This window comes from Heloderma suspectum, chromosome 1 (assembly GCF_057233095.1).
Source record: "Heloderma suspectum isolate Gila_16-S chromosome 1, 16-S_ref, whole genome shotgun sequence".
NCBI lineage: Eukaryota > Metazoa > Chordata > Lepidosauria > Squamata > Helodermatidae > Heloderma > Heloderma suspectum.
The window spans coordinates 337,269,596-337,293,634 of record NC_139458.1 but is presented as its reverse complement, the minus strand read 5'-3'; the positions used below and the strand labels follow the sequence as shown (position 1 = coordinate 337,293,634).

Here is a 24,039-nt window from a genome sequence, read left to right as displayed (position 1 = left end):
TGTTGTCACTGTTTATTATTCTTTTTATTATATAAGCATTAAAGCCATTTAGCATATTGCAAGCTGTATGCTACAACAGTCACATTAAAACAATATTTAATAATTAAAATACAGTTTATTAGAAAATGATCATGTATGTGTTTTATATTGGGTATCCTGCTTTCCACCCTGTCCTGAGGTCTCAAACAAGCAGGCATAAGTTTACATTTGACAAAGAAGGAAAATTCAGAAGTTCAGTGCTGTTCAACAATGGACACTTGAAACTGAAGATGGCACTCTCTCCCAACATGAGCACAATCTAGCTTCTTGCCTCTCAGACAGCATGTGAGTGAAAGTTACACCTGCAGAACATTGTCGGCACATTGTCCCAGTGCAACATTTCAATGACAGCAGCTTGAGTCCGTTAAAGCTAATAAAGCATGATTGATAACTTGGATTAAAAAGCTATCTCGGTAGATTAGGATATTTGTGCCATCATTTGACAGCTCTAACACTTTATTATTAGAAAGGATTGCCAGGGCCACAAGGGTCATTACTAATACCTACATTCAGACCCACCAACCACATTATGTTTTAAAAGACATGAATATGCTGTCAGCAGTCAAACCCATGTCCTTATAATGTAAAAAAGTGTATATTATAAGTTAAAACAAGCTTTATTTGGGAAAGCAGGAAATAGAGACTAATACTTAGCATTTTAAAATGCTTTATTATTTCAGCAATCCTAACAATAACCCGATAAGGTGAGCCAGTATTATCATCTTCATATTACAGAGAAGGGGAGCTCCTCAGACAGAGAATAATGACTTACCTAAGGTCACCTACAGAGTTCATTGCTGGAATGGTATTTGAATTGGGAACTCTCCAGCTCACACTCCTGTTACTATACTGTGCTAGGAATGTATAGCAGAAGCTGGATTTTATGCACTTAAAAAAATTATATGGAAATTCACACATATTTTAAGATATATCTGTGGGTCAAAAGTGTACTACCTTTTTAAAGTTACATAAGAAAACAGGTCATGCACACAAATTTTAAAATCTGTTCCCAAGCTCTCAAATTGAAATTCTTTGGAATGTTATTTTGATATTTAGCTACTGTTTCCCCTCCCCACCCCCAAATAATACAGAACACCTCTTTAAACAATTGCCTCTCTACTGTAATTATCTGAAGCCTTAACATCTCAACTAACCCTCACTTTATTGCATTATTTAGTGTAAAACAGGCTAGCCTCTATGACAAGAAAAGGCCACTGAAACATGTTTCCATTCTGGAAGACGCATAATAAAATATTGATAAATTTTGTTCTTTATTGCTACAACAATCAAAGGAAAAGGCGCAATGCAAGAATGACATCTATACACTTATATACTTTTATATTGCTTTTTTCATAGATACAGAGCAGTTTACAATCCTAGAAGCAATTATGAAAAAAATATAAATGCAAGCAATTGTAACACCATTATTGCCAATAAAAACTTCTTAAACATGGTCACAATAAAATATCACTTACAACATAAAATGGTTATTAAATGCCTTTCAAAATAAAAACGTCTTTACTCATTTTCCAATAGCCTATCCATGCCATTAAGGGTGCAATCTTATGCATGTTTCGACAGAGAAAAGGCCTACAACTCCCCCAGCATGCCCCAGCCCCCAGCTAGCAATGCTAGCTGGGGCATGCTGGGGGAGTTGTAGGCCTTATCTCTGTCTAAACATGCATAGGATTGCGCCCTAAGTTAGTTTAATGTCCAGTCCCTCTTTTCAGAAATTCCTAGGAATTTAAGTCCTGTACTGTGGAGCCCAATTAGGGATGGACAGATCTGTCAATCTCGGTCTTGCCAAGACTGACAGATCCATGGGTCTTGCTGAGGCAGATCATGGTCTCACCAAGACCATTGGTTTTTTGAGGCAAGCTTGTCCTGTTTCCACATGAGCCTGAGATTTATTTTTTAAACATACATATATAAATTTGTGATCATTAATGTATGCATTTTTGTGCACATTTTAAAATGTACACGTTTTTGGAAGCATGCATGCATGCATTGACTGAAGTATGTTTGTGTGCAGTTTGGAAATGTACTCATTTTTCAAACATGTGCATGATGTCAGAAGCATTTTTTGTTTTGTTTTGCAGAACACATCACAAGCTTAGAAATGTATGGATTTCTGACTGCAAATTGTGTTTGGGTCTGCAAGGTGCAAATTAGGTAAATACATAAAAATGTTTTGACAGAATGAATTTCTCACACATCACTGCTCAAGATCACTAACAGAGAACTATCATTATACTTACACACTTTCTAGACTCTTTATGGAAAACCACAGAAGGCAGCTAAAGTGGTTTAAAATTGGCGCTGAGCCATAAGTTCTTATATGACAATGGTGTTTGCCCCATGAATTTAGATCCCTCCCCAATCAGACAAAATGTCCCTCAAATTTGCTATCTACAAATGGGGCAGTGAATGGGGGGGGGTGCATTTTTGCTCAACCCTATATAAAAAATTAAATTTGTAGTGTACACATGGTCAAAGATTCAGTAAGGTGCAGAATGTACAGGCTTTACTGGGAGGGCATTGAAGAAGACTGGGGTAATGGAAAATCAATACAGTGCAGAGACAACCTTGCTACTATGTAAAAGCCTACATACAACATTCTACAAAAGCTATTACACACATCACAGGTTAAGATTTACAGAATAGAAAGTATAGAAAAAACCTTGCCCACTGGCTGTATCTGAGCTTTGATCAAGTATCAGTGACCAGTTCATCCAAAGGGCAAAATACAACTAGTGTCCCTCCACCAACAGAAAGCTTCCCCACCAGCAGTACATGGAGGTATGCAATTTTCAGTTATTACCCCTCTTCTCTGGAACCCCTATGCTCCACATAATCTGGAGAAACCTGGCTAATCATGAACAAGTTGTGTGCTTGTGCCATTTTCTTCCCACTATGTAACATGCTTAGCAGGAAGGGTTTCCTTAGCATGTCATCTGAACCAGGGATCCTGGCTTGTTCTTCCCTTAACAGGTAAGAATCATAAAGCAGGGTTTGCTCCTGGTTTAGAATTTGTGGCTTGTTTGGGAGCAACATGCAGGGAATTTTAGTTCAGATGACACACCAAACAAATCCTTCATTCATGTTGAAGGAAAGAGCTAAGCAGGAATTCTGGTTTACTGTGAAGTGCGAACATGGCCTTTATGTATGTATACATGTTATCCTGCATGAACGTAGAGACAAAAGATAAAGAGCTGTGTCTTTGCCCCAGTTGGAAGTAGGGGAGGAAAGAAGAACCAAGGATGAGAACTTGATGATGGAATGACAGCAAAGGCTCTAGAAACAATTGTTGAAAACAGAGAGATAAAAGAACTCTCATAAAGGGTTAGACTGAAGCTCTGTCTACCTCTATCATAAAGTACAACTGCCAAAGCTTTTTTTGTTAATATTTTAATTAGCTCCTCCATTTTTTATTTTAGTTATATTCTTATAAGAGGTTATTTCCACCCCTCTAGTGTTGTTAAAATCATTCATTTGCAACTAAATTGAGGAATACTGCTGAGTGCTTCCAGATGGAAGGGTCCTAGTGCTAACAATCAGAAGGCACTGTGCAGCTATTCTCCCCCCCCCCCAATGATTTTTCCCGATTAAAAAAAAAAAATCAGAAGAAGCCTTCAGAAAACACGGGAGAGCTACAAGACGAAGATGACATCTGGAACCCCATAAAATTCTGCGAATAATGCAGGGCAAGAACACTATAAAAACCTCATCTGGAAGCAGCCGCTGGGTCTAATTAATCTCTTGAAAGTTGCCACCACCTTTACAATGAATACAAGGGCCTCCGATCAGGATAGTACAAAGCTATCACTTTCCAGGCCTGTCTCAACAAGATTAAAAACATCACAAGGCTCAGAGCCCCCTCCTTTTAACATGGTGAAATCATGGTCCATGCTAACCTTTAATAGGATGCCATGCAAAGGTCAAAAAAATTACCAAATGTAGCTCACTGAGAAGGACTGAAGTAGCAAAGGAAAGAGAGTAGATCGTAGCCATGTGCTGATAGTTGGGACCCCCAAAATGACACATGCTCCAAGTGAAGACTCTAGCAGCCAGAGTGCAAAGCCATGGCAAGTGCAAGAAGATAGCATGTACACTGGAGCACAGATGTGCAAACTACAAGGAGTACCATCCCACTGTCATATGTTTTCAGGGAAAATGGACTCTACACAGCATAATAAGCAAGAGGCAGCAGGAATGCACCCCGTGGAGGGAAGTGTACCTAGGTTCTATATTAGTGGCAATACATTAAAAGAAATCCATATTCATTTGTTGAGCTACAAGGAAGTTCAACATGCTCAGTGAATGTGTGCATGTTTTTTTAATGGAAGACATACTGAAATCCATTACAACCTCTAATTATGTTTTTTTCTCCCCCAGAGATGATCATAAAGATATGTACTCAATTCTAAATTAATAGAATATAACCAAAATTGTCCCAATGTGTGGTTCTAAATATCATCAGTGTGTCTATGAACTGGGCAGCAAAATAGGGCCACTCACAGACAAAGTAGTGAATTCTACGTGGGTATTATTTAGATATGCAGAAAAATGTTAGTTTCTAAGTTACAATCAACCCAGTGGGGACCTAGCATCACAGAATGTTGAAAGTCATTTTTAGCTGGGGGAGGGGGAAGAAATAGGGAGGGGGGAGAACTGGCTGGCTAGTCAAAACAGCTTATAATATCCTAGAATGGATTATTATCAGGGAGATGTACATCACAAGTTTAAAACATTTCCCTCTGCACCATAGAGAGAGAGAGAGAGAGAGAGAAGAAACAGGATCCCCTTTTCCTTTCCCATCTTCAAGAAACTTCTCTCTACCTGCGCTGTTAAGCAAAAATAGGCAGTGCGCCCCAAGCCCTTTAGCACTATATAAACACAAGAGGGGAAGAGGGGTGGGGGGGGGGAGGAAAATGTGTCCTTTTACTTTTGTTAAAGTTAACATGAAAATTCATGTGCATTTTTGTGTGGATTTTTCCTAATACATGCATTTTTGTATACAACTTTGTCTTAATATACACGTTTTTGCAAGCAATTTTCCTAATATAATGTATTTTTACTGTTATTTTCACTGAGATATGAATTTTTGTATTCACTTTTCCCTAATATATGCATTGTTGTAAGCATTTTTTTTATTGGAGAATTCCACTGCACAAGTGAGAATTTTGGAGAAGTGCAAATTTAGGTTTACATGTTGGTTCAAAAATGTGGAATTAGGCAAGTTCGTATTAGAATGTGAACTGAACTAATTCCTCTCCAATCCCTACTGTAGACTGTATGAGAGAATGAATGTTACTGGCTGAACCACAGATCAACATCTGAGACTGATGTTTTTATTGTTTTTATATTTTTATCACTTTTAATATTTTGTTTTTATGTATTTTATTGTTGTAAGCCACCTTTGTAGGGCTTCTGCCCTGAAAGATGGCCAAGAAATTGTTTAAATAAAATAAATTAAAAATAGAAGGGAAATATGGTGGGCAAGTGATATAAGACAGGGGGTGCTCCGTGTAGAAGAATGAAAAATATTATATAAACATAGAAAAAGGAACAGAGAAAATTATAGGATGAAAACAATGGCTGGGACCCAATTAATTTTCCAGTCATGCAAGGAGAGCGGTCTCCAATTTTTGTCAGTTCTATTCCTCCCAAATTCAGTTCATAACACTACTCCAGAGGTCACCCAACCCTCAGGAATTGCTTTGGGGTGAGCATTGGTTGCATCGGGAAGAGAGCAGAAAAACCCAGTTCCATAAGTGGAACTCCACTCATAGCTCTTAGGATCCAAGTCATTGGGACCACAGTACCTGATGGAACACCTCTCCTGGCATGAACGGACCCATACACTACGCTCTGCATCTAAGGCCCTCCTCTGGAAGCCTCCTCAAATGGAGGCTTGGAGGGTAGCAACAAGGGAGAGGGCCTTCTCAGTTGTGGCCCCTCCATTTATGGAATAATCTCCTTGACGAGGCCTGCCTGGCGCCAACATTGTCATCTTTTCAGCGCCAGGTTAAAACTGCCCTCTTCTCTCAGGCATTTGGCAGCACAAAAAGAGTCTCTTTTATTGTCTCTGGCTGATTGTTTTAAATTTGTTTTAGATATATGTGGTTGTTGTGTGAGCTAATTGTTTTATGTCCTTATGCAAATGGTTTTATACTTTATATAATGTATTTTAATGGTTTCTTAATTTTTGTGATCTGCCCAGAGAGCTTTGGCTATGGGGTGGTACAGAAATATAGTAAACGAAATGAATGAATTGTACCTCAAAGGGAAGAGGAAAGAAAGGAAGGAAGGAAGGAAGGAAGGAAGGAAGGAAGGAAGGAAGGCAGGCAGGCAGGCAGGCAGGCAGGCAGGCAGGCACCAGTAGATGACCAAAGGAAAGGTGTCCAAGAACATTCCAACAGAAGCAATTGGCTTAAGTTAGAAAAGAAATTATAGAAACCTGACTAAGAAGAAATGAAAGATAAAAATAGGAATTGTGCAAAGAGAAATACTGTTAACAGCAGTGCTTACACTGAAGAAAGGAACCAGCTAGCAATGTTAAAAATGCATAGAATAAACTGTAAGAAAGAAAGAAAAATGAACAGAAAAGTGTGCCAATCCCCCTCCCAATGTGTAAGAAACCCCTCAGCAATGAGAGAGGCAGGGACCATTCAATTGAAATTCAATTAAAAAAAAGGTAAAGGTGTCCCCAACCAGTCGTGTCCGACTCTAGGGTGCGGTGCTTATCCCCGTTTCTAAGCCGAAGAGCCAGCGTTGTCCGAAGACGCTTCCGTGGTCATGTGGCCGGCATGACTGAACACTGAGGTGCACGGAATGCTGTTACCTTTCCTGCCGAGGCGGTACCTATTTATCTACTTGCAATTTCTTGCTTTCGAACTGCTAGGTTGGCAGAAGCTGGGACTGAAGACGGGAGCTCACTCCGTCATGCAGCACTCGGGTCTCGAACTGCTGACCTGCCGACCTTCCGGTTTGCAGTTCAGCATCTTAACCACTAAGCCACCGCAGCCCCTGAAATTCAATTACCATGCAGTAATAATAGTCAATAGAGACTGATGTTAAGTGTTGTTGTTGTTGTTCAGTCGTTAAGTCGTGTCCGACTCTTCGTGACCCCATGGGCCATAGCACGCCAGGCCTTCCTGTCCTCTGCTCTCTCCTGGAGTGCGCTCAAGTTCATATTCATTGCATCGGTGATGCTGTCTAGCCATCTCATCCTCTGCCGTCCCCTTCTCCTTTTGCCTTCAAACTTTCCCAGCATCAGAGTCTTTTCCAGAGAGTTTTCTCTTCGCATTAGGTGGCCAAAATATTTGAGCTTCAGCTTCAGTATCTGTCCTTCCAATGAGCACTCAGGGTTGATTTCCTTTAGGATGGACTGATTTGACCTCCTTGCAGTCCAGGGGACTCGTAAGAGTCTTCTCCAGCACCACAGTTCGAAAGCATCAATTCTTCGGTGCTCAGCCTTCCTTATAGTCCAGCTCTCACAGCCATACGTTGCTACTGGGAAAACCATGGCTTTCATTATATGAATCTTTGTCGGCAAGGTGACGTCTCTGCTTCTTACTATGCTGTCTAGGTTTGCCATAGCTTTCCTCCCAAGGAGTAAGCGTCTTTAAATTTCATGGCTACAGTCACCGTCTGCAGTGATCTTGGAGCCCAAGAAAATAAAATCTGTCACTGCTTCCATTTCTTCCCCTTCTATATGCCAGGAAGTGATGGGGCCACATGCCATGATCTTAGTTGTTTTAACGTTGAGTTTCAAACCAGCTTTTGCACTCTCCTCTTTCACCCTCAACAAGAGGCTCTTTAGATCCTCTTCGCTTTCTGCCATTAGGGTGGTATCGTCTGCGTATCTGAGGTTGTTGATAATTCTCCCGGCAATCTTAATTCTGACCTGTGATTCATCCAACCTGGCATTTCTCATGATGTACTCTGCATATAAATTAAATAAGCAGGGCGACAATATACAGCCTTGTCGTACTCCTTCCCCAATTTTGAACCAATTGGTTGTTCCATGTCCGGTTCTTACTGTTGCTTCTTGACCCTCGTACGGGTTTCTCAGGAGACAGGTAAGGTGGTCTGGTACTCCCATCTCTTTAAGAATTTGCCACAGTTTGTTGTGATCCACACAATCAAAGGCTTTAGCGTAGTCAATGAAGCAGAAATAGACATTTTTCTGGAATTCTCTTGCTTTCTCCATGATCCAGTGAAAGTTGGTGATTTGATCTCTAGTTCCTCTGCCTCTTCGAAACCCAGCTTGTACTTCCGGTGGTTCTCGGTTCACACCCTGCTGAAGCCTAGCTTGTAGGATTTTGAGCGTAACCTTGCTGGCATGTGAAATGAGCACAATTGTACGGTTGTTTGAACACTCTTTGGCATTGCCCTTCTTTGGAATTCGAATGTAAACTGACCTTTTCCAGTCTTGTGGCCACTGTTGAGTGTTCCAAATTTGTTGGCATATTGAATGCGGCACTTTAACAGCATCATCTTTTAGGATTTTAAATAGCTCAGCTGGAATACTGTCATCTCTGCTACCTTTGTTGTTAATAATGCTTCCTAAGGCCCACTTGACTTCACTCTCTAGGATGTCCGGCTCAAGTTCAGCGACCGCACTATTATGGCTATCAGGGACATTCAGATCTTTCCTGTATAGTTCTTCTGTGTATTCTTGCCACCTCTTCTTAATCTCATCTGCTTCTGTTAGGTCCCTGCCTTCTTTGTCCTTTACCATGCCCGTCTTTGCACAAAACGCTCCCTTGATATCTCCGATTGTCTTGAAAAGATCTCTAGTCTTTCCCATTCTGTTGTTTTCCTCGATTTCTTTGCATTGTTCATTTAAGAAGGCCTTCTTGTCTCCCCTTGCTATTCTCTGGAACTCTGCATTCAGTTGAATGTATCTTCCCCCTTCTCCCTTGCTTTTCGCTTCCCTTCTTTCCTCAGCTACTTGTAAAGCCTCATCAGACAGCCACTTGGCTTTCTTGCATTTCTTTTTCTTTGGGGTGGATTGTGTTGCTGCCTCCTGAACAATGTTACGGACCTCCGTCCATAGTTCCTCAGGCATTCTGTCTATCAAGTCTAAGCCCTTAAATCTATTCCTCACCTCCACTGTATATTCATAAGGGATATGATTTAGGTCATACCTGAATGGTTTAGTGGTTTTCCCTACATTCTTCAATTTAAGCTGAAATTTTGCAATAAGAAGCTCATGATCTGAGCCACAGTCAGCTCCAGGTCTTGTTTTTACTGACTGTATGGAGCTTCTCCATCTTTGGCTACAAAGTACATAATCAATCTGATTTCGATATTGACCATCTGGTGATGTCCATGCGTAGAGTCGCCTCTTATGCTGTTGGAAAAGAGTGTTCGCTATGATCAGCGTGTTCTCTTGGCAAAACTCTATTAGCCTTTGTCCTGCTTCATTTTGTACACCAAGGCAAAGGAGCGCCTCCAGCAGCACCAGACAGGCCGCTTAACAAGATCAGCCTCGGATGGCCTTCTCTCTGTCCCATCAGCCAGGACAGCTAGACTGGTGGGGACACGGGAGAGGGCCTTTTCTGTGGTGGCCCCCACTCTGTGGAACTCCCTCCCTGGGGAACTCCATCATGCCCCCTCTTTAATGAGCTTCCGTCGTGCATTAAAAACGTGGTTGTTCAGGCAGGCATTTGGGGTGGGTTAGGGTATTTTAGAAAATGCTTTTATTGTAGAATTTTATTGTTTTAAACTGTTTTATTGTATGTTGTACATCACCCAGAGTGGCTGGGTGACCAGCCAGATGGGCGATTAATAAATTTAATAATAAATAAATTTAATAAAAAATAAAAGGCCATGCTTGCCTGTTATCCCGGTGATTATTTTCTTGACTTCCTACTTTAGCATTCCAATCCCCTATGATGAAGAGGACATCTTTTTTTGGTGTTCGTTCTAGAAGGTGTTGTAGGTCTTCATAGAACCGATCAACCTCAGCTTCTTCGGCCTCAGTGGTTGAGGCATAGACTTGAATTACTGTGATGTTGAATGGTTTGCTTTGGATTCGTACTGAGATCATTCTATCATTTTTGAGATTGTACCCCAGTACTGCTTTTCCCACCCATTTGTTGACTATGAACGCTACTCCATTTCTTCTAAGGGATTCTTGCCCACAGTAATAGATACAATGGTCACCTGAATTACATTCGCCCATGCTTGTCCATTTTAGTTCACTGATTCCCAAGATGTCGATGTTCAGTCTTGCCATCTCATGTTTGACCACCTCCAGCTTACCTTGATTCATTGATCTTACATTCCAGGTTCCTAAACAATATTGTTCTTTACAGCATCAGATTTTCTTTTCACCACCAGACACATCCACAGCTGAGTGTCCTTTTGGCTTTGGCCCAGCCGCTTCACTCTTTCTGGCGCTACTTGGAAATTCCCTCTGCTCTTCCCCAGTAGTATATTGGACACCTTCCGACCTGAGGGGCTCATCTTCCGGCATCATATCTTCTAGCCCTGTGATACGTTCCATGCAGTTTTCTTGGCAAGAATACTGGAGTGGGTTGCCATTTCCTTCTCCAGTGGACCACATTTTGTCAGAATTCTCCGCCATGACCTGTCCGTCTTAGGTGGCCCTGCATGGCCTAGCTTATGGCTTCACTGAGTTATGCAAGCCCCTTCGCCACAACAAGGCAGTGATGTGAAATGAATGAGCCCATTCATTTCATTTGTTGTAGTAATTATAATTGTAATTATTTTATTATTGCTGTTATTATTTAGATGGTGCTATCTATGAGCATGACACTTTACAAAGAACAAGTATGACAGGTCCTTACCCTAAGCAGCTTAAAATATAAAAGAGACAGAGGGAATCAACAGAGGAAGGGAAGAAATTAAAGGATAGGGATGTTGCAGGCATCTGCCTGGGGCTTGAGGCCCAACAAGAAATCACTGACTCAGCCCCATACATGTGGATCCCTGTACTTGCCTGAGTCAGGCAAGTGTGGGGCTCACCAATCCCTTGCTTAGCCACATGGCAAGCAGAGCCAGCCAGCCAGCCATTGCGGGTCTGGTGAACAGCACGCAACCCGGACCACAGTGCGTTCGCCCATCCCTATGAAGGGATGGGTAGGTAGGGGAAGAATATAAGACCAACCCTGGCCCACTTGCTGCCGGTATGTTTCTGAGCCTGATTCAATGTGCTGGTTTTAACCTATAAAGCCTTACACAGCTTGGGACCGCAGTACCTGATGGAATGCCTCTCTTGTCCTGAACATACCTAGACACTACGATCAACATCTTGGGCCTTCTTCCAAGTGCTTCCTCCAAGAAAGGCTCAGAAGGTGGCAACAAGGAAGAGGGCCTTCTCGGTGGCGGCCCCCTGACTGTCCACTGAGGCCTGTGTGGTGCCAACACTGTCATCTTTTCGGTGCCAAGTTAAGACCGTCCTCTTCTCCCAGGCATTTAATGACGTATGATGGGGCATGTATGTCTGCTGCTTGAACAGATCTATTAAAAATTGTTTACTGACATTGTTTTCAGCTGTTTACATTTCTAAAAAATTTGTATGTTAAAAAATACTCTGTTTTTATCATAATGTTGTATTGTTATATAATCCTGTTTTTGTATTTCTTGTGAACCACCCCGAGAGCTTTGGCCATGGGGCAGTATAGAAGAAATAATAATAATAATAATAATAATAATAATAGGTGGCGGCTATTTCAGTTTCTTCAGTGACCTCTAGCAGTTGCTGGAGTGTGAGGTGCAAGGAGCCAGAAAGCAGCTCCCTGGGCAAAAATGAAGTCCTCTTCCACGTCTTTCCTCATGATGAAAATGAATAACAAACAAAAAGAGAATTTAAAAAATTGAAAGAAATCCCATTCCTTTCATTCCATTTATTTACAATTACTTTCCATTGGAGGCACTGTTTTGCATTGGATACATAGGATCCAGTCTACTCATGAGCACAACTCTGCTCATAGGATGCTCCACTGGAGAAAAGGGGGGATGGCATTTTTTGCAAATTCCCCCTTCCCCTTGCAGCTCCTTGTACACACCAAATAGCTGTTCTGGAGGGTTAGGGGACCCCTATGGAACAGTGTGGGAGGAGCACTGGTGGCTTCAGGAAGAAGGGGGAACGTGGCAAAAATTGCCCCCCCCCCCCGCCCTCCAGCAGTGAGCCACTATTGGATTTTGTTCCATTCATGGAAGGTTCATTCATGAACAGAAAGGCAAGTCTGAATCCAACTTACTGTACAGGTCACAAAAAGGTTACAAATAGGGAAAGGGAGAGCAGTGTAACTGACAGCTGGAAAGCTTTACTTAGTTTAGATTGCAGTTATGCAGTTTCTGTAGGCCTTCTTTATCTGCCTATAAATTAGGTTCCCTTTGTCCTATCTATGCATTATGCACCAGTCTCATGCCCTGTGTGTGCGTAGTAGAATGATTACAAATGTTATGCCGTTTGAATGGAAAACATTAATATGTTCAGGGAAGCAGAGGATGAACTAAATCTCCAACTGAAATCAATGTAAAAACAAAAATAAATGAAAAAAGCAAAATGGATGTCATTCTAATGAATGAAAAATGAAAAAAAAGAAGCTTGCATAACCTAATACAGAGGTGTGATAGGAGAAAGATAAATGTGGGAGATGATGGCTCATGGATGTTTCTAAAATAGACTGAAGAGATATTTGAAAGTATATTGTCAAACAGTGAAAATACAAATGCTAATATAGGTAAACATCACCATCATTAGCATTGTAATCATCATTTATTTATTTATCATGCTTATTTATATGCCTGTCTTCCAAACTATGCTCAAAATGGCTCACAATAAAAGTAAACAAATTAATATTTAAGTACAACAAAAACACATAATCATAAATATATCAAACACATTTTATAATATTACATCCACATTACATGCTAACAGAGACATTACAATTTCCCAAAATATAAGATGACAGGCGCTGATATCAGTGTAAAAAACAGCAACATACAGCACAACCCTATGTCTATCTACCCAAGTGTAAGTCCCACTGAGCTAAACGGGGCTTATTCCCTGGCAAGAGAGTATAGAATTGTGGCCACAAAGATATATATAAAATAAATAAATTGAGGGTGCGTGTGGTGTGGGGTGGGGTGGGGGAATGTTTCTAACACATATTGATGAAAAAAAATGAAACTGTGTTGTCATGCAAACAATAAAGATCAATGAAGTGGACTCAGACATAATTTAGTTGCACTTAGTTGCCACTGAAATGAAGAAGAGGTCCAAAGCATATACATGAGCATACAACAGAAGACAGGGAAAGCGCCATGGCTGGAGCACACAGTATGCCCTTACTTTTTTTTTTCTTTTAAAAGGAGAGCCTTTCAGAGTGCCGAACATATAATCACTCTTGATTTAGGCAGTTTGATGTATGTGTGTCAGTATTATTCAGCCGAAATATTTCAGATGGAAATGGCGATCATTACATAACATGCTGTCACATGCTGGAAAGTCACTTGTCTGGTTCACCATCTAACTAGGGTTCCAAGAAACTTTGGCTTATCAGGACTAAGCAACATGCTAGTGGACGCTGCCCAACCACTCCTGCTTCGCTCGCTCCCACTTGGCTCCACTTGGAAGTCATGTGTTGCTGGCTTACAACTTTGGCTTGTTTGGGGGCAGAAAAGGAGGAATTCCCAGTTCAGACATAACAACAAACAAACCACAGATGGAGGGTCAATGGTTTGTTTAACAACTCTCATTTGCAGGAGGTCCCAAGCAGGCAGCGGGCACCAGCTCTACTCAATCCTAGTAAACCAGGATTCACCAGAAGCCTGGATTATTGTTGTGTTGGAACATGGACACCATCCAGCATAGGATTACGCTGTAAAACTAAATAAGATAGTATAGTTTATACCATCAATCTTTTTGTCATGCTAGTTTATTAAAATTCAGGTATTACTTACACATATCTGCAAATGGGTAATCTATTTATTAAAAATAATAAATGAAGGAAATCAGTATTCTAGAGTAATAAACCTTCATATAAAGACAAAAAATGTCTGATTGTGTATAAGTTCTAGTAATAAGTACCAGGCTGGACTTTTGAACTTAGGGGGGGGGGAATTACAAAGGGCAATTCCAAAACACAGTTTGAAAACAGAAGAGTTCATATCTGCCTACAAATAATGGGGAACGTGGGCTTTCTAGAAGTTCCACAGCAGTTAAGCTAATGGTCTGGGAATTGTCTTGACGTTTTGCCAGTACAATTAGAGATCCACTCAAAGTTACAGCTTGTCAGTATAATGTGAACATATTTTTCAGAAGTGTGTTTGCGTAGCTAGACTTGCTCCATCAGCCTATGTTTAATTTGGCAAAATACTAAAGATTTGGCACTAGACTATTATATATTTGTAGAAAGAATGGAACAGTCTACTAGATTACAGACTAGCTGCTGGAGCTCCTGAATCTGTCATTTAAAGAGCCGAATGTACAAGTAAAAGCTTTAAAAACAATCCATTCTGCTTTACAGCACCATCCCCAAAGAGAAATTGAAATGAACAAGTCAATGATTTGCCTTAAAAAAAAAAAAAAATTCCTTTTATCTTCCAGGTAATTCTTCAAGCCAAAAAACCAGTTTGGGTTTTGAGTTGTAAAGAGAAACATGAGTATTTATGTTTCCTTGAGTGTTGAAAAAATATATTTTGTACAGCCTCCAGCTAAGTGAATGCTTTAAACATACCTCAGTAAATTAAATTACTCTTCTTTAAAACATTTCCAGCCTAAAATCAAATACAATGTCCTGTAAAATCAAGGTAAAGACTCCCATGGATACAAATTAAAATAAAGAACTAACCCTTAGGGCAGTCTTCTGCAACCTGGTGCCTTCCAGATGTTTTAGACTACAATTCCCATAATCACTTATCATTGGATGGGGCTGACGGGAGTTGTAGTCCAAAATACGTGTATTTGCCTCAGTCAATTTGGCTCAACCTTCAGTTCATCCTTCTAGTAATAATGGCTGTTACTATAAAGCAGTTGTGTATTTCCTCTGCATGATTTCTTAACCCAAGGGCTCCATTCATGGAGGGAACTGGGATCCAGCAGAAGCTCCCTGCTGGAGGAAGGGGGTGAGGCAACAATTTTTGCCAATTTCTCTTCCCTCTGTTGCCCCCAATGCCACCATCTATACTGTTACTTGACCCTCCATAGCAGCATTTCAGCAGCATAAGAGGTAGGGATGTCATGGAAATCCACAACAGATTCAAATGAGTTCAGAATTCTATGACTCTGACATGCAGACCCCACAGTGGACCAGCTTTTTCCAAGTCTTGCAGATTCTGCAGACTTGCGGACCAGTTTTTTTCCTTTTTTTACTTCTGCGACTAAGCTACAGCTCCTACCAGTGGCACAAGATTACAGCGTTATGAATATCATGCTTGCTGATATGACCTCCCGTTCCTTTTTCAATATAAAGACAATTTTTTTTTTTAATAGTAATCTTTAGATTTGCTACAAATACTAGCAAGTACATTATGCCAACAGTGGAATTATAATTTATTTTCAAATAATTGAGTTTAGGACCACAGTCTAAAGAACATATATTACTCCATTACAGAAAGACCAATAACACTTCATAAAAAAGCATTACTGCAGCTAAAGTAGGTCCTCAATTAGAAACAGCAGACACAGCCTTCATTTATTATTGATGCTGCTTTGTGCCTATGTCAGCTCCTGATTAATAATTAATTTTAATCTCATTATGGCAGATTTTATTACAGACTAATTTAATTAAATGGTGAATTGGCTCCCAGATGTCACCGTTTGTGACAACTTTTAAATAAAGCTGATGATGACACAGATTTGCTTGGGGTTTCACCCCAAATGAAAAAGGTGCAGAACCCAACTTATTCAAGCATTTTGCCAGTGGGATATGAAATGGACCCCCCACACACTACTGAAGTATCTAAATAAAGATACAGACACAGATGTTGGATGTAGCAGTGTCACATTTCTAATTCAAAGGCTCAGAAAAATAATAGCTTTTATAAGAACCAACCTATGTCTTCAAATATAGTCTTGCAAGCATCTGGATTACAAAGAACATTCTCTCCAAAACTGTACTTTTAAGAAAATAACTTTAAGGGAAAGATTTTTTAAAAATGCTATGAAGGCATGGTGTTAAATCCTTATATGCAGATTGTTTCAGACTTAAGATAGTAATGGATGGCTGCAAACTTAATTAGTTAGTACTTTACCATGTGTTAAGGTCTCAAATTACACAAAGGCATTCTGGGATAAAGAAGCAATGGAGGGGCTCCGTTTGAAGTTATAAATATCAGTAATACATATCAGTAGTAAGCCTTGCCTTGCTTGTCTTTTGAACTCATCAAAACTTACAGATCTCTGCCAAACAAAACAGAATAAAATAATTGTAAAATTTTAAAAGATTATTATACAAAAATGTTCAAATATTTCATATTCTTAAGAGAAAAACAATAAAGAAATGCTGAAAAAGGCCCTGATTTCACTTTAAGTTATCACTACTGCCCAGGTAATTTAAAATTAAAATTTAGGCTTCACGCAAAAGCTACATTAAATACTTTAATAGGGGCAAATAGCAAAAAGAAGTCCAGAAGTCATCCCTACCAACAACGCTTAAGGATTATAGAAGGAAGTAAGCAGAGTGTACTACCAGGTGGAAGGGCAGATCTCTTACCCTAAAAACCTAAAAAAAAACAAACCTGGAGCACGCCTTGCGTATATATATATGCACATACACACAAACGCACACACACCCTATGCTACACACCAACTTTAGATAATTACATTGCACAATGCTGTAACTGTCTATGGTAGCCACTGCCAGCATTGCAGTATTACCTATACCACTGTGCTGCATGCAGCACAGCATCCAGGATATAACATGGTATCATTCTTTTTGCTTTCTTTTTTTAAAGGAAGCCAAGTCCCCCCTTTCAATTAGGTATTTTGATTTATCTATACTATTTTTCAAAAATTAACTACTTTTGCATTCCTGAGCTAATATTGTAAAATATAGATGGGGAGCTTTAAATTCATAGTAGGATCCCGATATCTCTATACAACTGTTGTCAACAGAAGCCTTCAATGGAGCCGTAACCTTAGATTCCATCATTGCTTCTCTCCCTTGTAGAGAGCAAACACAGTTACAAGCTTAGCAGCAATCGCTTACTGGAGATACAATTGGTTGCCAATTCAAGCTATAGGTAGCTTTATAGGTAACTTTATAGGATAATTACCAGTCTTGCCAAAGTTGCTAGTAACAAAAATGTTACCAGAAGACCTGTGAAGTTTGAGTTATTAGCTATCTGAATAATGTCTAGACTCTATTAATAAAACCAAATACAGTTTAATTTGGTAAAAGGAAATACTCTAGAAGCAATCCCTAATCTATTCATATTTCTTTAAAACACAAATTGCAAATGTATGTATTCTATTATTCTCCTATACATCTCTGTATGCATTGGTAAGACTAATACGTACTATATACTATGGTTTCAATGTGCACCATAGTGAATGTTAAGTTTACAGCACAATTCTATACATGTCTACTTGGAAGCAGTAGACTTCCAATAGGAAGCATTGTACCCTATTGAATACAATGGGAATGTACTCCTAAGTCAGTGTGTACAAGATGTTTTTTCATTAAGATACAGATCCCCTACTGAAGCCATCTAAGCTAGTGGCCACATCTTGCGGCACTTAATTTCCATAAAATTGTGTGCTGAAGTACTTTATTTTCTCTGTCCGGAGTCTACTATTTGTTCTTTAAAGTGTTTTTTTTTGGGGGGTAGTATGGAGAAATAATGCCTATCATGATCCCCAACCCAGGCATCTCCCTAAAGTCACTGTTCCCCACCTTCAACAAAAAACCCTACCTGTTAATAACTAGCATCTACAAACCACTCTCACCCCAAAGGCAAACAAATGCAAAAAAGAAAAAAGAAAGAAAAAATGGGGAAGGGGGAGAAAAGAGAATAGAAAAGCACAAACTAATAGGGAAAGAAAGAAAACAGGGAAGGTGAATTCTAAAAACAGTTTTCATATCTCTTGCGGGTAATTAATTTTATTACAAGACTCTTAAGTTTCAGTATAATGAGAGACAGAGAAAAATTATACTCTAGCCACTTCCTCCACATTATGGATAATTTTATAGAACTCTATCATGTTCACCCTCCATTGCCTTTTTTCTAAACTAAAAAGCTCCAAATGAGCTCCAGTAAAAGTGAATGTAAAGCGATGAACACTGAGGCAAAAAATCCTAACTTCACATATACACTGATGGGGTCTGAACAGATAGCTGTGGTTGATAGCTCTATGAATACACTGAACCAGTGTGCAGCAACTGAAAAAAGCAAATTCATGCTAGAGATTAGGGAAGTTATAAGAACAATTGCCACTATCATAATATCCTTATATAAACTGATGTAGCTAGACTTGGAATACTGTGAAACATTCTAGTTGCCACATATCAAAAAATGTATCATGGAACTAGAAAAGGTGCCAAAAAGGGGAAGTTGCACTCATCAAATGCAGGAAGAACTATAACAGCCATTACATTTTACCAACTTTGATAGTCATTTTGGGAAAACTTACGCTGTAATCTTATGCACATTTTGCTCAACGGCCCTTACGTCTGAATAGATATACATAGGGTTTCACTCTTAAGGTGTAATTTGTGAATCCAAGTTTCTATTTCACACAAGGCTAGGGATGTCAGAGAATTCCGCCACGGATCTCGGTGAGGCCGAATGCCAGTGCATTCGGCCCCCCAAACTCCACAGCGGAACGGCCTGCCACCCCCTGCTCCCCTGCAGATCCCCCCCAGAACGAGACTTACCAGGGGCGGATGTTCCGGGCGGCAGCGGCTCTGGATGCGGTGGCTGGTCTTCCGACCAGCTGCCGCTGCCGCCATTTGCAGTCTTGTCTTGTTAAAAAAAAAAAAAAAGGACGACGTGATAGGCTACATAAAGATTTACGTAGCCTATCATGGCTGGGTTTAAAAAAAACAAAACAAGACCGCATACGCAAATGGCAGCAGCTACGGCCGCCGCCATTTGCGTTCCTTATTTTTGGCCGTCTTAGTCTACATAAATATTTACGTAGACTATGATGGTGAAAATAAAGGGGAATGAAAATAGCGTAGCGGGCACTATTTGCGTCCTTTTATTCGCCGTTTTAGCCTACGTAAATATTTACGTAGACTAAGATGGCCAAAAATAAGGAACGCAAATGGCGGCGGCCGTAGCGGCCGCCATTTGCATACGCGGTGTTGTTGTTGTTTTTCTTTCCCAGAGCCCTCCGCAGCTGGAAATCCAGCTGTGGACGGCTCTGGCCCGGGAGCTGCCGCAGAGCACAGCCAGCCGTGGAGGATTCCGGGGGGGAGGAACAGATCGCCTCCCCCCCAGTCGAGGATTCCGGGGGGAGGGACGGAACGCCTCCCCCCCACCATCAACATAATCCGCGGAAAGGTAAGTGACTTTCGTACATCCCTACTCAAGGCAGACACATAAAACCGACAATAGGACTTTAGAGTGACATGAACACTCATACATCCATTCCCTGTGTGTTTTGTGCACTTTTTCTAGCATAACTATTAAGCTTCATGTTGAAAAAGAAAAACACAAAACAACCTTTACGATGCAAAGGAAAACTGTTTATATTGGTTTAAGCTGACAGAAGACATATGGTTAGTTCTGGTAGGTGCTCACATATGCAGGATTCAGTTTAAAGATGGGTTCTAAAATACCACATAATATTGGGCAATTAATATCCACGTGAGCAACGTCAGCATGTACAAATTAAATGGAAATGAACCTCTTTTCTCCCCTCGCACCCACCTACCCCATCCTTCATAAGTGAAATGTAATAGCTAATGAGATTTATTTTTAGTATATTCTTGCACTACCATTTTACAATTAAGCTTTATTCTTCCAAAAATGATAAATTGATTATATGGCATTGCATTGGTTTTGATTAGATATTGATTAATATCTATCCTTGAAACCACAGCTTTAGTTTGAAAACTTGCTTCAAAAAGAATAATTTATGTGTGTGTCATTGCCATTTTTAGCAATATGTATGTCATTGCCATTTTTAGCAATGATTTTTCAAACAGGCTTTCTGTAAGACTGGCAAAAATATGTTATATTCTATTATAAATTGAGATTTCTTGCTTTGAATATTATTTCTCTAGTCTGAGCAGTCAAAAATATTTAAGTCTATTGATCACGCAAATGTTGGTGAAAATGCTCAAATATTTTGTAAATAGTTATTACAGAACAGTTATGAGAGCCTTACATTCACAGCTAATGTACTTACGATGAAAACTGAGAATAAAATGTTGAGTACTAAAACTTCACAGTACTATTTCAGCTGAATTTTAGATGTGAATATAATTCCAGAAAAATTAAATTTACAGAACTGAGAAAAATAACTGGCAATGAAAGCAGGCCAATTGTACTGTATGGAACCATTCTAGGCATCCTATATAAGTGAATGGGGATAGGAAGCTGCCAAATCTAAAGCACTACCAAATCTAAAGGGAAAGATGCCAACCATTTTTCTCTACATCGGGGATGGGGAACCTGTAGACTTTAACTCCCATCAGCCCCAGCCAGCATGGCCAATGTTCAGGGATGATTGGAGTAGCAGTCAAACATCTGGAGGTCACAGGTTCCCTATCCCCGCTCTACATATAGGAGGGGCTATTTTATGCCCTTATCATGAAGAAATCAAATTAGTGCATCAGGAACACATTGTGACACTCAAGAGCAGACACTGACTTCTTCAGAGATGTGGGCAATTATATCAGTCACAGAATATACTATGAAGAAATTGAAAAGATAGAAGAAATGCAGGTCACACCTGTAATTGTAGTTCTTTGAGTGGTCATCCATTCACATATATGGGCTCTGAGCCTGCACTGAGCCTCTTTCGGGAAACTTCTAAAGCTGACGAACATTGCGGTGGGAACCCTCCTCCACCATCCACTGTGCATGTCCTAGCAGGTTGCCGCCCATTCCCTCAGTTCCTTGAGACTGCCTAGTGCGACCTCAAATCCAAGGGAAAAACACACCTTGGTGCCAACATCAAATCCAACATTGACACCGAAGTGGGGACGATGGATGGGTTGTGTGAATGCACAGATGACCACTCAAAGAACTATAGTTACAGGTAAGCAACATGCATTTCTTCTTCGTGGTCTCTGTGAATCATCATACATATGGGCGACTAACAAGCTCACTTAACAGTGGTGGGTAGGTATCTCACGACAAAAGCTATTTTGGCTCACCCAAAAGCACAGTAGGAATGTGCCTGGACATCCAGTTTGTAATGCTTTACAAACGCAGAGGTTTGACCACATAGCCACTGTACTTAAGTCCAACAGTGGCACACCTCTGGCGAAGGCTGTAGACGTGGCAATCCCTTGTGTGGAATGTGCCCGAACATGAGATGGATGCTCCAAGCCTAATAAGTCATAGGCTAAACCAACAGTCTGCACAAGCCATGAGGACAAGCCTTTGAGAAGAGACAGGGAAACACTTTGGACCACGGTAGCATACAAAAAGTCACTGCATCCCATAGAATGCTGCCCTTGACTTATAGAAGGCCAATGCCCTCTTTACATCCAGAGCATGCAACTTCTGTTCCAGGTCAGAAGATGGCTCTGGGAAAAAGCTCAGAAATGAGATGGACTAGTTGATATGGAAATCAGAGATGACCTTTGGCAAAAATTCAATGTCCTGTCTCAGGTCAACTTTGCCCTTATGAAAGATCAGATAGGGATGGATCAACCCATAAAGCACAAAACTCACTGACACGTTTGGAGGACGTGATGGCAACCAAAAAGGCCACTTTTCACAATAGCAACCAAAGGCTATTGGCCAGAGGTTCAAAGGGTTTCAAGAGAAGAGCGTGTGAAATGACAGAGAGTCCATTGAGGCATCAGAGTTCTCATTGGAGCTGCTAAATTCTTTAGGCCCTGCAGAAACTGACAAGTGAATGTGTGAAAAGGGAAAAACCTTGAACTTTCCCTCTATAAAAAGAGAGCTCTGCCAAATAAACACTTACGGACGAAAGCTTCAAACCTTTCTGAAACAAATGGTGCAAAAACAAAAGAACATCTTCAATCAATCCCTTAAGAGGATTGAAACCATGCAGACTAGCAAACTTCGAAAACAATGACCACTTAGCAGCATAGGACTGATATGTAGCTGGTTTCCTAGCCGCATCCAAAACTGCCTGGAATTCCAGTGGGAGCCAAGTACTGGTACTCACTGGATTGCAGACGATGTAGGGACTGCCTTTGGGACAGACGCAGCAGGGCTGCCAACCATGGTTGCCTCGCCACCAAGGAACAATCCAAACGCAATCCGTCCTATTGTCTTCTAGTTTCTGAAGCACCTTGGAGAGAAAGAAAACAGAGGGAACAGGTGGAACAGTTCCCCGTGCCATCAAAGTTGAAAGATGTTGCCCAACAACCATCAAAGGATTCTCGCTTTCGTGCAGAATCTCTTGCAAATCACATTCGATGGGGTTGTGAACAAATCCGTTGTTGGCCAACCCCATCTCAGGAAAAGGTGACGCAAGATGGAGGTGAACATCTGCCATTCGTGGGATGATTTGTACAACTGGCTAAGAGTGTCCATCAAAACACTGTCCTCTCCAGCAATGTGAAGAGCACTCAAAAGAATGTCCTGTTGAATTGCCCATTGGAATATGTCCAGTGTGAGACTAAAAAGTTTGGACGAATGTGTGTCCCCTTGCTTCTTGATGTGCCACAACACAGCTGCATTGTCCATCAGGAATTGCACATGCCTTCCTCCAAGCTAAGTCTCGAATGCATATATTGCTTTCCAAACAGCGAGAAATCTGAGGAAATTGATATGCTTTTTGTTTTTTCTTCAATGCAAACCAGGTTCCCTGAATCCGAAGTGGGCCACAATGAGCTCCCCATAGGGATGTACAAACCCCTACCTAATGTTCTGGGGAGGGTTCCGCGGGGGAGGTGATCCATTCCTCCCCACCCCCCAGGATCCTCTTTAGCGGCCACATGGCTGCTGCATTCCACGGACCGGCAAACCTGCTCCGGATCCTCCGGCGATATGGCAACGGCAGCTGCCAGTGCTGTTTTGCTTTGAGAAAGACAGCCACAAATAGCGTAGTTGATGCCACTTGCAGCCGTAAAGCTCTCACAGCCATTTATGGTTTTATTTACGTAAAACTCAGGGCTTTACAGCTGTCTTTCTCAAAGCAAAACGGCAATGGTGGCCGCCATTGCTGTTTCACCGGAGGATCCGCAGCAGGCATGCCAGTCCAGCAGGAATTCTCCCAGAGTGGAGGTAAGAGGCACCATCCCGCTGCAGACTCCGGAGGCCAGATTCCAAAGAATCCAGCCTCATTGGAGTCGGCGGAGGATTTCTCCAAAATCCCTAGCTCCTCATCCTGAAAGAGAAGTGTCTGGTGTCAGTATCTGTGTAGGAGATGGCTCAATGAAGGGGACACCTCAACATAAGTTGCGTGGCTGCATCCATGACAGGAGGGAGACTGGTATGACATCTGGAACCCTCAGGCAACAATGTCAAGCATCGGTGGTGGAATCGAAGTTTCAGAGCAACCAGTTCTGTCTGTCTTTATTTATTTATTAAATTTCTTAATCGCCTATCTGGCCGGTCACCCAGCCACTCTGGGCAATGTACAACAGTACAACAGTTTAAAACAATAAAATTCCACATTAAAACATCGTATTTCTAAAAAATACCCTAACCCACTCCAAATGCCTGCCTGAACAACCACATTTTTAATGCGTGGTGGAAGCTCATTAAAGAGGCGGCATGGAGGAGTTCCTTAGAGAGGGAGTTCCACAGAGTGGGGGCCACCACAGAGAAGGCCATCTCTCTCATCCTCACCAGCCTACCTGTCCTGGCTGATGGGACGGAGAGAAGGCCATCCAAGGCTAATCTTGTTGAGCAGCC

General features: G+C 41.0%; 1 protein-coding gene across 7 annotated transcripts in view; it reads right to left on the bottom strand.

Moving 5' to 3' along the window:
- The window catches only part of EYA4 (EYA transcriptional coactivator and phosphatase 4), a 169,105-nt gene that overhangs the window by 100,351 nt on the left and 44,715 nt on the right, over nucleotides 1–24,039 (bottom strand). The gene's annotated exons all lie outside the window — the stretch shown is intronic.